We start from the raw sequence: 18,033 nt of genomic DNA on the forward strand, positions 1-18,033 counted from the left end.
GTGTGTGTGTGTATATATATATAAATATAATTTGATTCTATTAATGGCTGGGGTGCCTCCATGGGGACTGGACTTCATTCAGTCCAGCCAGTGCTTGCTGGGCACCCACCTGTGCTGTCCTGGGTGGGCTCTGGAATCAAAGAACGAGTATGATTGCTGGTGGAGAGTGGGAGGCAGCGGCCAGGGAGGAGATCTGTGTGACAGGTTGAGTTGGAGATGCCTGTGGGACAGAGAAGTACAGAGATGTGGCAGGTGTTCTGAGGTGAGGGCTGAGAGGGGACAGTGACTCTGGAGGGTGGCAGCTGGGTCCACTCTGAGGGGTTGTGAAGGAAGGATTGAGGCATGTTTCCTGTCATGCCCTGACACACTTTTCTCCTGGTTTCCATTGCAGATGGAAATGTAAGACCAGGTTGGCTCCCTTAGACCCTGAGAAACCACCAACCTTCTGCGTGTCTTGGACCCACAGCTAGACTGCCATGAAAAGCAGACATGCCAGCCCTTTCCCTCCTCTGGCATCCATTCGTGTCTCCAGGCCTCAGCCCCACCAGGGGCCGACCTTAGTCCTCCTAGGCCTGGGGGCTGTGGGCTTTTGTAGGAGTTGGCAGAGATGCCAGCAGCTGGCAGGGTGAGTCCTGGGTGGAGCTAAGCTTGTCTTTCATGTCCCCACATTATGCATCCTGGGAGCTCAGGCCCGGGGCTCTTGTCCCCACTGCCACCCTGGCCTGGCAACCCTGTGGGCCACCCAGAACTGGTCAGGCACCAGCCCTGGCCTTTCCCTGGGGGAGGCAGAGGCCCCAGGAAGCCTTGGGTCAGGCCTCTGAATTGGATGTGCTACCCCATCTTGTGGGCAGGAAGGAGATCCCAGGAGGCCAGGTGGATGACTCTTGCCCTTCCACACACACAACCTATCTCTCCTACCAGCTGGGGAGAAAATTGCTTTGAGCTAGTTTCTGCCAGGCACACCGCCCAGCCTAGGGCTCTCACTGGACTCCTGGGATTGGGCTGGGGTTTCCCAACTGGCCCTAGGAACCCTGTCTCCAGGACCATAACAGGCCACTCTAGCCCAGGGGCTTCTCCCGCCTCTGCTAGGTCCAGAGGCAGCAGGAGAAAGACCCTTTGAAGCCCCAGGTCCACATAAGCGCTGGGGAGAGTAATATTTAGCACAGAAAACCCTGCCCTAATCTCCTCTTTCAAGTCCCTCTGTGAGTCTCTTTCCTTTTTTGGGCCTCAGTTTCCCCACTTGTCAGATACATGCTGATGTTCTCTGAAGCTGTGGCTCCCTGGGGCCCAGTCCCCAGCACCCATCTCCCTTGGGAAGGTTTATGTTAACTGATCCTGAAGACCTTATGGTAGCTCACAGGGTGTGAAGGAGGATGCCCTGGGGTGGGGCTGGGAGCTTACCTCCCACAGACTGGGTAAAGCTTGCCCTAGGCTGCCTGGTGAAGCTGCAAGGAGCTAGGCTCTGACCCCAGGCTTCCACTGCCTCCCCTAGCCAGGCCTAAACCAGGTAGGCCCCCAGGAGATCTCCTAAGTGCTGGTGGCAGTCAGGCAGTCTTGCGAGTCAGCATAGCTGGAGTGGTCTAGGGCAGGTATGGACTGCCATTTTGGAGGACACCAGCCTCCGCCTCCATCCTGGTTGATCTAGGTTGGCAGACTCCCTCCCCAGCCTTTCCAGCTGTGCCTCCTCCCACCCTCTGAGGTGTGAGCCTGTTCCATGCACAGCGGCTATTGTTAGAAACCATGGTTACCGCTCTTTGGATGTTACCCTGCAAGGTCCAGCGGGCCTTAATTGTCTCATCTCAGAATCTGGTGCTTGGCATCTGCGAGAAGTGGAGATGATGCAGAGGAGTGGTCCTGGGGCCTGGGTACTGGCCCTGTCTCCTGCACCCAGGAAGGGACCCAGCATGACCCTCAGTGCAGCTGCCTTCAGACTGCACCCAGGATGCATATGCACCAGCTGCCCTGCTAGGCCTGGGATTGCCGTCTTCAATGCAGACACTTGTTCTTGGGACACAGGTGGAACTTTCTTGTTCTTCCATGAAGAGAAAATGAATCCATAGGAGGGGATTCAACCAGGCCCCAGGAAGAAGCCTTGGTGGAAACAGCAGCAGCCTCACCTCCAATTTCTGGTCTCTCCTCAAGACTGAGAAATCAACTCTTTGTTTGGAGGGTTGGAAAGACAGGGAAGGAAAGGAACCAACATGTCCCGAGTGCCTACCATGTGCCATTGGTGGCTATGATCTCACCTGACCCCCATGATAGCCTTGAGAGCTGGCAATTACCCATTCCACAGATGAGGAAACTGAGGTTGGGGGTGGAAAAGGCAGTATCCACCCACAGTGGAAGATGGGTGGCTCTGTCCTTGCACTGCAGTTGAGAAACTGCAGAAGGACTGAGAGCAGGGCTTCCTCAAGTGCCATGTATGGCAGAGTGAGCTGCCCAGACTGCCTGCCTGGCAAGGCTTGAAGGGGCCTGGAAATGAAGGTGCTCAACCCCTGCAGTCAGAACCAACATCATTAAGAGGGAGTTTTAATGAAATATAAAGAGCAAGGTAAATCTTCGCCTGGTGCAACTGACTCTCGGGTAACCTGTGGCCCCAGCCAACAGTGACACACCAGTGCTTAGCAGCCTCTCCCAGCAACGTCCAGCCTTGTTCTCAGCACCATGTCTTGGGTGCTGCAGAGTGGTGCAGGTGAGTTGAGTGTCCTCAAATCTAGGGCACCCCCTAGCCTGACCAGCTCTTCCCAGGCAGCTCAGACTGTGCTGTGTTGGTGCTCTAGCTTTGCGATGTCTAAAAACCATCTGCAACATGCCCCTCCAGCCCTCCCACCTGCACCCACCCAGTACCCGCAGCCCTCCTCACTGCAGTCCCAGGCTTCACCACCACCATGCTCTCAGTAGGACACGGAAGTCTGGGTCCCCTGCAGGAGAAGGCACTTTTCTTCTCACAGGGACAAGGGCAGGTTCCCTGTGGACTGCATCTTCCAGAGTGGGTGACTTTTAGTTCTTCAAATGTCTACGCTAGCAGGAGCCCTGCCTACCACCATTCTCGTCACTGTCATCACCAACTTCACCTTCATCGTGAAGCCCTTCTCAGTTCCTGAAACGTTACCACACGCTCTGTGCCATGTTCACTGCTGAGATCATGGTAAAGGCAAAATTAGACAAAGACCCGATCTTGGAAGAAAAGGAGTGATGAAAAGAAAAACAAAAGTGATGCAAAAGGAAAGGAGGCCATTGCAGGAAAATGCACCCCCCTCGATGCTCTGTCTTTAAGGCCTAGGGTGATCTGTCCAAAAGAGCAGTCACTGTGGCCTGTGACAGTCTGGGACTCTTTCTAGCCATGGTCAGAGGCTTTCTTGAGCTCCCGTATGGTACCGACTCATTCATTTAGACATATGTGCATTTATTCAGGCAATCAGCAGTTACTTCTGATGCCTGCTTGTGCTAAGTGTGGAGGAACACAGAAGTGAGAAATGGAGAAGAGCCCTGCCTCGCACAGCAGCACACAAGTCGGTGAATGTCATTTTAGATGGTGAGAACTCCAGGAAGGAAATATATCAGGGTGAAGAGTCATGGTGAGAAAGGGAAGGGAGGGCCCTTGGCTGTGTGACACACAGGGATCCAGTGTCCTTCCTTCCCATGGAAGTGGCTTTTGAGCCCAGACAGGATGACGAGAAGGAGCTGGAGGCAACACGCAGGCAGATGGAAGAGCAAGCCCAGTACTGAGGCCCTGGGGCAAGCGCGAACTGGCCTGTGGCATTAAAGACATGAAAGAAGGCCACTGTGGCCAGAGATGGCCTAGGGCAGAGTCAGGGAGGCCAATAGTTGGGGACCAGGATGCCGAGGGCCACAGTCGGCAGTTGGAGTGTATCCACGGGTGCAGTGGGATGTCATTGGAAGGTTTATGGTAAGAGGGTGACATGGTCTGATTTATGTCTCCAAGAGGTCTTTCTAGCTGCTTGGTTGAGAATGACTTGGAGAGGTGGAAAGCCTCATCAAGCAGTTGGGGCCATTATCTTTGGGGTGTTCAGACTGGAGTCATATTGGGATTGGTGGGAAGTAGATGGCTTTAAGATGTCCACTTAGGCAGTGGAGCCAAAAGGACCTGGATTGCTGGTGGATGGGATGTGGGGAGGGGTGAGAGACTCATGGCTGGCTGGTGGGTTTTTGTCGTTCAGCCTCACGCAACTTGACACCAGTTGTTAGATGGAACAGGTTTGGATGATGTGTTCATGTAAAGATAGAGACAGCTGGACATGTGAACTCATTTGTGTCACTCTTAGAGTCTACTTGTGTGTCTCAGGCATGACAGAAGCAAGGAACTGGGGGTGTCCCAGGGCTTGACACAGGGGCACAGGGAAGTTTGCCTCCATCAGAGGAGGAGCATTGCCGATCTCCACAGGCCCTTGTGATGGGGCAACACAGTTGCATCCTGGGAGCTCCTCAGTCAAGGGGACCCCACTCAGGGTGCTTCCAGAGATGTCCTAGACTTTGATACCCTCAGCAGCTAAAGAAACCTTCAGCAGAATTCCTGCCACCTTGACGAGCCAGTGGTGGGAGGAGAACAGCGTCCTTGCAGCTGTGGGCTCTACCACCAGCTGTGCTGCCCAGCCCCACAGCAACATCTAGGCTGCAGGTGCTCAGAGCCTGGACCAGCCTCTACTGACCTTGCCGGTGTGCCCTGTTTGCCTTCCTCTGTTGCTGGGTTTCTACACACATGTTCACAAGTCCCTTTCCTGGGTGTGGCTTCCTTCCCCAGCCAGACTGTGAGCTCTGGGCAAACAAGGGCAAGATTTTTCTCCCTGACCTCCATATGGAGGGGGGCTTTCTTGGGCACGGACACAGGCTGACTTCCAGGGGGCATGGCATAGACATGTGGGTCCCTCTGAGGGTACTGCCCCGAGACCCAGGGAAGAAGGGCCCAGCTGGCCCACACTCCAGAGGGCTCCTCTCCCCATGGTGAGGAGTCTCGGTGGGGCTCTTTGCAACTCTTGACCACACTTGGGTACCCTGCATTTCTTGGCACAGACACCTCTGAGCTTGCTGCCAGAGCCTGAGCAGGCCCCTTCCCAGGCTGCGTCCTGAGGGGGCCATCCTGCCTCTGTGCCCGCCCCTTGACCTACTTACAAGTGGCTGTTCACAGGAGTGGCATGGATGTAGCTTGGCTGTGGGCCAGGGTCCCCCGGGGTGGGGGCACAGTCAGGGAAGAAAAGGAAGGCGGGGTGTGCTCAGATGTGGTTTTCTAAGAGCTCTCATTTCAAGCCTGGCCCTCCAGGGTGTTATGATGGTATCTTCTGTCAAGGTAGGAGGATAGAATATATTTTCTTTAACAGTCTGTTGGCTTGACTACGACTTTAAATATCCGAATCTATGGCTTGTGGAACTTGATTTGCCTCTTGTCCTGGACTCTTCAACCCTGGGGCAGGCCTGCCTCATTACCCCAGCTCAGCACTCAGCCACGTGCCTCAGGGAGGCTGCCATTCTGCTCCCACGGGCCCTCGTCTGTGCCTCTAGTGCCCTTGGCCTCCTGCGCCGCTTTCCCCACTGTGGCAGAGGGCCAGGTTCTGAAGGCTGCTGTCTCAGTCAGCTCAGCCTGCAATAACATAAACACCAGGGGCCGTGGGGCTGAAACAACAAACACTACTTCCCACATCTCTGGAGGCTGGAAGTCTGGGTTGAGAGTCTCAGCATGGGAGCTTCCGGTGAGGCCTTTGTTTTCTGACTTGTAGATGTCTGCCTTCTCCCTGTGCCCTCACAGGACAAAGAGTGACCGTCTCTGTCTGGTCTCTTTATAAGGGCATTCATCGCAATCATGAGAGTGTCAACTTCATGACCTGATGACTGCCGAAGTCCTCATCTCCAAATGCCATCACATCAGGGGTTAGGAATTCAACATAGGACTTTGGGAGGGACACAGGTGCAGTCCCAGCAGCTGGGAAGTGAAGGAGCTTAATAATAATGACCCGACCCTTGTGTCTGTGGTGGGTGTGCCCAGAGCACTTCCCTAGCTAGTTTAAGTCACAAGCAACCTTGCAAAGCCAGGGGCAGTTGTCTAGCTTGTTTGAGTTGGGGGTGCTGAAGTGGTGTGGTGGGGAGGTAGGTGTGGAGGATGGCCGGCTCTGAGACTGTGAATGGCGTTGTGTAGCTCGCCAACCCCCAAACCCCTGGTGTCTTAGCTCAGACACCAGAGTGTTGGGTGAGCTGGGGAGCTAGTGACATCCTGGTCAACCAAGACATAGAAAGGTTAGGATTTGCCCAAGGTCACAGATGTGTCACGTTCACCTAAGTGTTAAGGAAGCAAAAGTGGGATCTTCCCCCAGGCTTGTGCTGGGGGCTCTGATGCTCAGGGACCTCTGAGGAGAGCCTCAGGGCCTCAGGGCCTCAGGATCTAGGTCCCTGAGTACAGCCACAGAGAATGGACCAGAGACCCCAGCTTCATACTCAGATCTGCTCTGAGTCCCAGACCCAGGCCCCAGCCCAGCCACAGACTAGCCTGCTCTCCAGTGCCCACCATTCCTTCCAGGCCATGACAGAGGCTGAGTGGTGTCAATTCAGTCAGGAGCTCAAACGCTGACAGCCCCAGAGCTGTTCTGTGCCCCAGTGGTGCTGGGCTGCAGGACACACAGCACCGTAATCATCGCCCTGTGTGCAGGGCCTGGGGAGGCGAGAAGCTGGGAAGTTCTCTGCCTGGCCTCGGGTCCAGCTTGCTCTGTGAATCTGGGGACATCATTCAGCCACTTTAGGTCTGAGTTGTTTTATTCACAAAATGGAACTATGGAGAGCTACCCTTTCCTCACTAGGTCAATCTAATACTCCCACATGGTGGCTACAGGGCTCAGAATCAGGCAGCCCTGACTCCAACATCTGGCCCTTCCACTGCCACTGTCATCTTGGGCAAGTTAATTTACTTCTCTGAGCCTTGGCATAAAATGGATGAACAAGATCTTCAGCAAAAGATTTTTGTGGGTTTAAATAGAGGGTGGCTACGGAATTTCATGTCCACAGTCAGGTGTGGCACTGTTGTCCCCTCTGTCACCAGGGCCACGGGGAAATGATGGGGCAAGCTTAAGCTACCAGACCCCATGAACCTTTTGCTGTCCACTTCATCCTGAAAAGACTCCCAGATTTGCAGCTGGAACATTCAGGGTCATGCCCTTGATCGGGGCCACAGGTGGATATGACTGCAGGTGATGAGCTGGGACAAAAAGTATTCATATTTGGTCACTAGTATCAGAATATCCTGCCACTAGCTACAGGGCTGGAGCTGGAAGACCAGTAGACAGGGGCTATTTCTAGGCTCTGTCTCTTTGGGCCTAGTTTTTACATCTGAAATGGGCTTAAGCTAGGTGTCTGTGGCATTTGACTCAAGCCCCCCTCCAAGAGGGCTGTCTTTGCCTGGAAATAGGATGGAGGGATCAGAATGGGGGTTAGGTGGCTAGACTAATTCCAAAGTCTCCCAGGTCACAGAAGCAAGGTCAGAACTTCCAGAGACTTTCCTCTAGACTTGCCTCTACCTCTCCATCCCCCACTTCCCTGTCACCAAGGAGACCCCAGCATGGTAGCTTTGGAAGTGGGTGGGGATATGCCCACCTTGGCCCTGCCCAGCTACAGTGCGGCCCCCACCTGAAGCTGCAGGAGTGGAGAGGTGCTGGTGACAGCGGCTGGGGTTGAGGGTGCTGTAAAGGAGAGCATTACCCCAAATACATATTAACTAGTCATGAAGATTAATTATTAATCACAACTTAGCAATTAATAATGGTTTGTAATTTACTGGACACTCTTCTACACATTACTAAGCACTTTGTATATATAATTTAATCCTTTGACAGCCCACTCAGATAAGAATTTTTATCACCATATTCCAGGTGAGAAAATATGATCAGAGAGGTTCAAGGTTACAGAGCTAGGAACTGGGAAAGACCTGGGCTTGGGATCAAGGTCTGCCTGAACTTGGGACCTGAGCCTGTGCTGCTTCCTCTGCAATTCCATGCCTGTCCTGTGTGGGTCTTGAGAATTTAGTGATAGATTTAGGGAAACACATCCCTGGCATGTCTGCAGACCTTGGTTCCCTGAGGAGCCTCAGGGTGGCAGGCTTTTCTCCCTGGTGTCCTCACACTCCAGGCAAGCTGAGGAAGTGGCTTCTCTGCCCACTTCTGGGCTGCATGGGGCTCTAGGTGTCCTTCCACATGTCCTGGATGGTTAGACCTTTCAGGAAGAGCCCCCATCTGTATAGATGTCAGATGTCCCTGTGGGACCCTGCAGCCTGCAGTCTTCCTCTTCTGAGGCCTGGACTGATGGCTTCCCACCCCACCCCCTTCCTGGACTTAAACCAAGCGGGTGCCCTGTGGAGTCCATGTAAAGGAGTGTCCACCAGCAGCTGCAGGGCAGGGAAAGGGGCCACTGCCCCTCCTGGCTGCTCACCTATCCCCGCCAACTTCTCCTCTGCCAGCAGATCTTCCACGTGATGTACAACCTGGCCAGCGCTGTGGTGCACATCATGAACCTCATTGGCATGATTCTCCTGCTCTGCCACTAGGACGGCTGCCTGCAGGTCCTGGTGCCCATGCTGCAGGACTTCCTGACAACTGCTGGGTGTCCATCAACAACATGGTTGGTGAGTGCGCCCAGCCCGGCCCTCTCCCTGGGCCATAGACAGGCTCTCCAGAGGTAGGGAGGCAAGATGTGGACTTGGAACTTCTGAGTTCCAGCATGTAGGCACCTGAGTGCTGCCTGGCACTGAGGGGCACGTAGCTCTACCCAGTATAAGCCCAATCACATGCGACCAGTCCAGGAATCCATTCACAGCTCTGGGTTGGGAGCTGGTACCTCCACCTTCTCACAGCCTCCATTGCAACTGGGAGCCTCAATATTTGGCCTTGATTTTACCCAGGGAGACTAAGACCTGGCAGTCTCAGGTTGTACCAAGTGTGCTAATGCTGGGCTGGCAGCTCCTGCCCTCCTGCCTCTGCCCCCTAGAAGCTAAGTCCTTAAAAGCTGAGCCTGAGGCTGGGTGCAGTGGCTCATACCAGTAATCCCAGTGCTTTGATTACTCCAGCGCAGGAGGATCGCTTGAGCCCAGGAATTGGAAACCAGCCTGAGCAACATAGGAAGACTCATGACTCTATGAAAAATAAATAGAATTTATTTTTTAAAAATTAGCCGGGTGTGCTGGCAAGCACATGTGCCTGCTATGCAGGAGGATCCCTTGAGCTCACTTGCACTCCAGCCTGGGTGACAGAGCAAGATCCTGTGTCAAAATGAATAAATAAATAATAAAAAAACAAAAAGTTGAGCCCAAGAAAACAGATGCCTTCGAGGGTACTATTCGCAGCCCACGCAGACTCCCAGATAGTGCGTGGCCACTTGCTACTCCAGCAGCAGAGCCGGGCTGCCCCCGTTCCCCAGCATATCCTGCTCCCAGGTGGAGTCCCACAGGGGATGGCAGGCTGGCTGGAGCCTGACCCCACCCTATCCCTGCAACCTTGTGAATGGGTCAGGGTGGGGAAGGGAAGTTGGACTTGGGGCCTCAGAAGCCACAGGGCAGAGTTTCCAGTCCTGTGGATGAGGTGGGCTCCAGGCTGGATGGAAGACCCCCTGGAGCTATGAGCCTTTCTCTGTCTCTGGTGAACCCCTGCCTTTCCCAGGCTCCCTCCCAGTCAGTTTGGTTTGGTCTGAAGGCAAATTCCCAGGGCCCCAGAGGAGGAAGAATCAGCTTTCAAAGAGGTGAAAGAGACCCTGAGGCGTCTTTCAGCATCAAACAGGCCTTTACAGCCTTTCGATGAGCTAAGTGTAAATGAATCAGCCAAATGGATTGAATTCCCTGTTCTCAGCTGTAAAGGCCAGAAGCGCTGACTGGAGGCTGCTGGGGGCCTGTCCCGTACCCCAAGGCTGGGAACTTAGGCTCCTTCCACCACTGGGGATCAGCCCTGATGGCCCCCACTCCAGTCTAGACTGAGCCACCAGACCCGAGGAGCCAGCTCAGCTCTGCTCAGGGCAGTCTGGTTGACCTTGAATATGGCTCGAGGCTCATGGGCTCCTGGGCCTTCCCCTGGGGACTGGGCCTCCAGCAGGTGCTCTGTGGGCCTGGGTAGGTTTCTGCACTGTGGCTCAGGCATCTGCCCTGTGAGCAGAAAGACACCATGAAGGTGGCCGGTGCTGGCATCTGTCTGGTTCAACTGGCCTTCATTTGGGACAGTGTTTTCCCTGTGTGAGGATGGCAGACCCACACATGCACTAAATTCAAGAGATGGCCCTTCCCATCCCAGTGTTCCCACGCTGAGCCTTCCTTGAGACACCAGCTGGCTTTGTATACAAAAATAGCCAAGAGCTTCCCTCCTCCTGTCCCCACACCTTGTGTGTTCCAGAGAGTTTGCCTTGGGGGTAGTGGGAGGAGAACTGGTGGCCTCAGCCCTGGCAGAGGCAGGCAGGGTTCCTGCAGGAGGCCAGGTAGCTTGTAGCTTTAACTTTTGCTCACCCAAAATGAAGACAGTGTTTTTTGGCTCAGTCTGCCAGAGCTTGTCCCCCCAGGGGGAAGCATATCTGGTTTTATAATTGAGGTCAGTGGGGAAATGGGCTTCACTTGGCAGCTGTTTATGGGGTAGGGGTGGAGCTATTTTAGCAAGGGAAGGACAGCAGTGTGGCTCAGCCCCGGGCCTTTGCTATAGCCAGGAAGTGCCAAGCTGCCCCATAGGGGCTGGGGATGGGGCCAGGGGCTGGCTTCCATACCTTTACTGGGGCTTCCAGTCTGATCCCTGCCCCCACTGCAAGAGGAAGGTGCAAGTCGGGGACTAGCTGACAGCACAGGCTGCCTCTGTGGGCCTCCTGCCCCTCACCCAAGGCTTTCAGCCAACAGCAAGGTCGGGGAGCCCTGGGCCCAGCCACTGAGAAAGTTAGGTTGAGGGGAGGAGGTGGCAGGGACTTTTCTTGCTAGTAAGAAGGGCCTTCCCTCTCATCCATTGCCACCACCCATCTGTCCACAGAACAACTCCTGGGGGAAGCAGTACTCCTATGTGCTCTTCAAGGCCATGAGCCACATGCTCCACATCTGCTGAGGGTGGCAGGTGCCGGTGGGCATGTCTGATGTCTGCTTCACCATGCTCAGCATGATCGTGGGTGCCACCTGCTATGCCATGTTCATCGGCCATGCCACTGCCCTCATCCAGTCCCTGGACTCCTCCCGGCGCAGTACCAGGAAAAGGTAGGTCCACCCAGGGAGGACCTGCACATTGGTCTCTTCCAGTCACCACACCCTGGAGTCTCCAGTGGCCAGGCCTCCACCCCAGACCCTCCTTCTGTCTGGGCTCCAGTGCTGTGGGTTCACCACCTGGCCCCACAGGCTCTGTGTCCGTCTTTGCGCAATGGGGCCTGCGTGGCATCAGCAGCCCCACCTCCTCTCTCAGATCCAGATGGTTTATTTCATGCCTCCCTGTACACCCCACACCCCTCATGCCCGGCCCTCTCCACTCCAAGCCTCCGATCTTCCAGACACCCAGGCCAGAGACTAGGAGCCTCTCTGTCATCAATGCCTACCTCAGAGCCACATCTCCTTCTCTGCATCCCAGTCACCCTCCCCAGTCACCAGCCTCCTCTCTCCCTGGGGTCTCAACAGCAGCTCCCTCACCACAGAGAATGAGTCCCGTTTCAAACTTTAATTTGACCCAATATAATGATCTAATTCCATTGGAAGGAAGTAGAGAGGGAAGGGTGTGTGCCTGCGGGGGTGGGGGGGGGGCTGTGGGAGGGGATGTAAGGGAACAGGACTGTCATTTACCCCGGGGAAGAAGTCCATCATTCAGTTCACGCCTAAAATAAAAAAATCAAGAACCAGCAGTGTAAGCATTTTACTTAGAATCATAAAAGTAAATGTGAGAAGGAACAGCCAACAGACTCACATGGAATGCTTCTAGGGATGGGGATTAGGGCAGGGGACTGTCATTTTTCTTTATAAACCTCGTAATATGTTGAAATGTTTCAGGCAATGTCTACATATTGCATGGATGAAGTTTAACAATTAAGTAATAAAATCAGATGTTTTATAAGATGTCATTAAATTCACAAATTGGTTTAGTTTTGTTAAATCTTCTAGGCAACTTTTTTAGTAATTTCTTTTTTATTAAGCTTTTTATTTTGAAATAATTGTAGATCCACACACAGTTCTAAGAAGTAAAACAGAGAGATCTTGTATACTTTTCCCCTACTTTCCTCCAAAGGTAACATCTTATAAAACTATACTACAGTGTCACAACCAGGATGCTGACGTTGATACCATGGAGAGACAGAACATCCCCTTCCCACCAGGATCCCTCACATTTCTCTTTTATAGCCACAGCCACTTCCCACCCAGCTCCCTCTAGGAGAGGAATCCCTGTCCACACCCTGCCCTGCCCTCACCCACGGGAGCCGAGACCCTTACCTGGTCCACATTTCTATTAAACCTTAGTCACATTTCACCATTTTCATTTACTGTTATCATTTCAAGAATGTTATATAAATCAAATCATTCAGCGTGTAATGTTTTGGCGCTGGCTATTTCACAAGGCATGATTCTCAGCAGGTTCACTTAGGTTGATTCATGTAACAAGAGTTTGGTCCTTTTTCCCACTGAGCAGTATTCCATGGTATGGATGTACCATTGTTTGTTTAAACTGTAGAACAAATAAAGGTCATCTTGGGTGTTCCCAGTTTTCAGCTACTTCCTAAAGAGCTGCTATGAACTTTCATGTACAGATTTTTATGTAAGCATGTCTTCATTTCTCTGATAAATGCCCAAGAATGCAGTTCCTGGGTCATATGGTAGTGGCATATTTAGTTTTTGAAGAAACTGACAAACTGTTTTCTGGAGTGCCTTTATCATTTTATATTATCACCAGCAATGCATGAGTGATCCAGCTTATCTGTATCCTTGACAGCATTTGCTGGTGTATTTATTTATTTATGTATTTATTTTTTGAGACAGAGTCTTGCTCTGTCACCTAGGCTGGAGTGCAGTGGTGCAATCTCAGCTCACTGCAACCTCTGCCTCCTGGGTTCAAGTGATTCTCCTGCCTCAGCCTCCCAAGTAGCTGGGATCACAGGCCCCACCACCACTCCCCACTAATTTTTGTATTTTTAGTAGAAATGGGGTTTCACTCATGTTGGCCAGGCTAGTCTTGAACTCCCGACCTTGGGTGATCCACCCACCTCAGCCTCCCAAAGTGCTGGGATTACAGGTGTAAGCCACTGCTCCCAGCTACTATTTTCTTTATTTTTATTTTAGCCATTCTGATAAGTGTGTAGTGGTTTTAATTTACACATTGCTGGCACTCAGTTTTATGTGCTTATTTGCCATCTCTTTGGTGGAATATCTCTTTACTTCTGCCTGTTTGCTAACTGGAGTTTTTGTTATGTCTGAGAATTCTTTGTATATTTTAGACTATTTCTTTGTCAGATATATAGTTTGCAAATATTTTCTCCCAGTCTGTAAATTGTCTTTTCATCCACTTAATAGGATCTTTTGCAGAGTAAAACTTTTTCATTCTGATGAATCCAACTTATCAATTTTTCTTTTTATGGATTTTCCTTCTGGCATCAAATCTAAGAACACTTTGCCTAGTCCTGAATCCTGAAAAGTTTCTATTATTTTTTGCTAAAAGTTTTATAGTTTTAAATTTTACATGTAAATCCATTATCCTTTTAAAGTTAATTTTTAAAAATCAGATGTGAGAATTGGGTTGGGGTTCAGGTTTCTGTTAGGTTGGTTTTTCCCTGTGAATGTCTGATTTCTCCAGCACTGTGTTTGCTCCATTGAATTATTTTTGCACCTTTGTCAAAAATCAGCTGGACCTATTGGTGTGGGTGTGTTTATTCCTGGGTTCTCTCTTCTATTCCATTAATCCATGTAACTTACTCTCTACCAATGCTATACAGTCTTTATAATGGTAGCTAAATAATATCTTAACATCACATAGAGTGACTCCTCTCACTCTATTCTTTTTCAAAACTGTTTTAGCTATCCCAGTTCCTTTGCATTTCTGTGTAAATTTTAGAGCGACATCTCTATCTTCAAAAAATCTTGCTGAGATTTTGATAGAAATTGTGTTAAACCTGAAAAGCAACAAAGAGAATTGATATCTTCCCATGTTGAGACTTCCAGTCTATGCACACATTATGTTTCTTCATTTATTTAGATTTTTTAAAATTTTCTTTAAATTTCTTTCATCACCATTCTCTAGTTTTTGGCATACAAGTCCTGAACATGTTTCGTTAAATTTGTACCTAAGTATTTCATTAATTTTAGTTACTATAATTTTTATTTTCAGTGTCCCTGTGTTCAAGCTAGTGTAAAGAAATTCACTGGTTTCTTTGTACGTTTACATCTTATCCAGAGACTTTGATGAACTCACTTATTATTCATAGTTTTGTTTTGGTTTTGTTTTTTTGCTTTTTTGGCCTTTTTTTTTGTAAATTTCTTAGAATTTCCTATATAGAAATTAATATATATATTAATATATATATAAATCATCTCATTAACAAACAGGGGAAGTTTTATTGCTTCCTCTCCAGCCTGAATACGTTTTATTTCTTTTTCTTGCTTTATTGCACTGTCTAGAAACTCTAGGATGCTTCTGAACAGAAGTGGCAAGAGAAGCACCCTTGCCTTTCTCCTGATCTTTGGGGAAACTATCCAGTCTTTCACCATTAGCTATAATTTAAATGTTAGGTTTTTGTCAATGTTCTTTATGAAGTTGAGGACATTTCCCTCTGTTCTTATTTTTCTGAGTTTCTTTATGAATAGGTGTTGAATTTAATTTTTTATTTTCATAAAATACACATAACTTAAAATTTACCATTCTAATCAGTATAAACTGTACATTCAGTGACATTTAGGACATTTACAATGTTGTGCAACTGTCACCACTGTCTAGTTCCAGAATATTTTCACCAACCCAGAGGAAAGCCCAGACCATTAAACAGCCCATCATTCCCCATGCCCCGATCCCTCAAGGGTGCTGAAATTTGTCAAATACATTTTCTTCCTCAATGAATATGATTGTGTGATTTTTCTTCTTTAGCCTGTTTATAAAGTGGATTACATGGACTGATTTTTACATATTGACACTGCTTTTGCATCCCTGCAATAAAGTTCACTTGGTCACGGTTTATAATTATTGTTATATATTGCTGAGTTTTATTTGCCAATATTTTGTTAAGAATATATTCATGAGGAATATTGGCCTATGGTTTTCTTTTTTAACACGTTCTTAGTCTGTTACAGACGAATCATGTCATTAGCAAACAGGCGCAGTTTTATTATTTCCTTCCCAGTCTGAATGCTGTTTATTTATCAGTCGGTTACAGACTAAGACAGACTTACTTTTTTATGAGAGTAATACTGGCAATAGTATTGGGAAGCATTTGCTCCTATTCAATTTTCTGGAAAAGACTGTATAGAATTGCTGTTAATTTGAATTCAAATTTACTAATGGCTATAGGCTATTTGAAATATCTATTTCACATTCAGTAAGTTGTAGTTGGTTTTGGAGGGACACACACATTTTATGTAAGTTGTCAAATTTACGTGTGTAGAGTTGTTCAATCTTCAGGGTCTGAAGTGATATCTTGTTTCATTCACAATACTGATGATTTGTGTTTTCTCTTTTTTCATTGTCAGTCTTGCTAAAGGTTTGTCAATTTTATCCATCTTTTAAAAGAATCTGCTTTTTGTTTTATTTATTTTGCCTATAGCTTTTCTGTTTTAAATGTCATTGGTGTCTGCCTTTATTTTTGTTATTCCCTCTTGATTGCCTTGGGTTTATTTTGCTCTTGTCTAGATTCTTGAGGTGTAAACATAGATTAATGACTTAAGATGCTTCCTCTTCTGTGATGTAGGCATTTAGTGCTATCCATCATGCTCTCAGCACTATTTTAGCGGTGTCCTACTAATTTTCATTTGCATCTTCATTTTCATTTAGTCCAACATATGTTTATATATCCCTTGAGATTTCCTCTTTGAGTCATAAATTATTTAGAAATGTGTTGTTTTGTTTTCAATTGTTTAGAGATTTTCCTATTATCTTTCCATTGTTGGTTTCTAGTTGAATTCCATTGCAGTCAGAGAACATGCTCTACATAAGTTCAGTTATTTTTAAAGTTTTAAGGTTCATTTTAAGGCCTACATACAGTCCACTTTAGAATACGTTCCATGGGCATTTAAAAAGAACGTGTATTCTACCGTTGTTGCGTGGGGTTTTCTCCATCTGTTGAACAGATAGTGTTCTTTGATGGTGTTGTTCTATATCCTTGCTAATTTTCTGTTACTAATTCTATAAATTGTTGAAAGTAGTTCTATGTTGAAGCAGTAGTTCTATGAATTGTTCAAAGAGGGGTGGATTTATGTATTTCTCATTTTAGTTTGATCAGCTTTTGCTTCACATGTTTTTTATCTCTTGTTTGGTGCATACAGGTTTAGAATTGCTATGTCTTCTTGGTGGGTAACCTATTCATCCTTATATAATGTTCCTTTCTGTCGCCAGTAAACTTCTTTGCTCTAAAATGTACTTTATCTGGTATTAATATACTTATTATTCCAATGGATGTTAGCCTGAGATATCTTTTTTTCATCATTTTACTTCCAGCCTAACCATAGCATTATATTTGAAGTGAGTTTCTTATAGACAGCATATAGCTGGGTCATATTTTAATTTATTCTGTCCAACTTTGTCTTTTAATTGGTATATTTAGACCATTTGCATTTTTATGTAATTATTGATATGTTTAGGGTTTAATTTGTCCATTTTATTTTTTGCTTTGGTTTTCTGTTTGTTCTATTTTCAGTTTATCTGAGCTTTTTTCCCCTTCCTATGGGTTATTTAAAGTTCTTTAGAATTCCATCTTGGTTTATCTGTAGTGTGTTTTGAGTGTATCTTTTCGTATAGATTTTTAAATGGCTATTTGATGTATTACAGTGTATATACATAATCTAGTGTACTGATGTTAATATCTTAGCAGTTTAAATATAGTAAACTCATAACCCTTCACGCTATTGTACCCTCCTATATTTATAATACAGTCATCTTAAATATTTTCTCAGTATGCATACAGAAATATGTCAGAGTAATTTTTGTGACAACTGTCAAACATAATTTAGAAAAGTGACAATGAGAAAGAAATGTTGACCAATATTTTTTACACTTACTGTTTTTCTCCTCCTTTCTGATGCTTTGAGATTTCTTATTTTAGTATTTTCTTTCTGTTTAGAGAACTGCCTTTAATTATCCTAGGGCAAGTGGCTATTGTCAAATTCTGTTACTTTTCCTTCATTTGAGAATATCTTAATTTCCTTTGTTCCTGAAGAATATTTTACTGGAAGTAGAATTCTGAGTTGATAGCTATTTTCTTTCAGCATTTGAAAAATGAGCCACTTTTAACCTCTGTGCTTTCTAATGAGAAATCTGTTGTTATTCTTACTTTTTTCCCTATAGGTAGGAAGGGCTCTTTTCTCTCTCAACTGCTTTTAAGATTTTTTGTTTTTATTTTTCGGGAGTTTAACCATGATGTGTCATGGTGTGAATTTGGTTTGTCCTATTTGAGTAAGTCAGCTTCTTGAATCCATAAGTGTATATCTTTTGCTAGATTTAGGGAGTTTCAACCATTGTATCTTTGAGTCCTTTTTAAGGCTCACCTCTTTCTCTTCTTCTGCTGAGACTCAATAACATGAATTAGATCTTTTATTACAGTCTCACAGGTTTCTGAGGGATTGTTCTTTTTGTTTTCATTTTCAGTCTATTGTAGCTTTGTTGTTCAGATTAAATAATTCCTATAGTTTCTCTTGGAGTTCACAGATGTGTTCCTTTGTTCTCCCCGTGCCGCTGCCGAGCTCCTGTATCGTGTTATTTGAGCAGTATGTTATGAGAGTCTGAATCTGAGTTGAAACCTTCTGGTTTAGCTGGCGGCTTCTGACACCACTCTGGCAGGCACAGTGTGGAAGGTGGGCGTAGGAGTCCAGGTTCCCCCGAGGGCTCCGGCTCCCTGTGCAGCCTCCACTGACACCAT

General features: G+C 47.8%; 1 long non-coding RNA gene across 4 annotated transcripts in view; it reads left to right on the top strand.

The window, feature by feature from the left end:
- The window catches only part of LOC105709851 (uncharacterized), a 38,586-nt gene that overhangs the window by 18,942 nt on the left and 1,611 nt on the right, over positions 1-18,033 (top strand). For 2 of the 4 annotated variants that reach the window (XR_010341820.1, XR_010341821.1), the window contains exons 3-4: positions 8,453-8,617; positions 10,983-11,200. This is a non-coding gene — a long non-coding RNA (uncharacterized LOC105709851). Of the gene's footprint in view, positions 1-391; positions 626-8,452; positions 8,618-10,982; positions 11,201-18,033 lie in introns of all 4 variants that reach the window. The other 2 variants (XR_010341823.1, XR_010341822.1) reach the window with 2 other exon arrangements.

Source organism: Aotus nancymaae, unplaced genomic scaffold, assembly GCF_030222135.1.
Source record: "Aotus nancymaae isolate 86718 unplaced genomic scaffold, 86718_ANA_hifiasm-v0.15.2.pri h1tg000010l, whole genome shotgun sequence".
In the NCBI taxonomy this organism is placed as follows: domain Eukaryota; kingdom Metazoa; phylum Chordata; class Mammalia; order Primates; family Aotidae; genus Aotus; species Aotus nancymaae.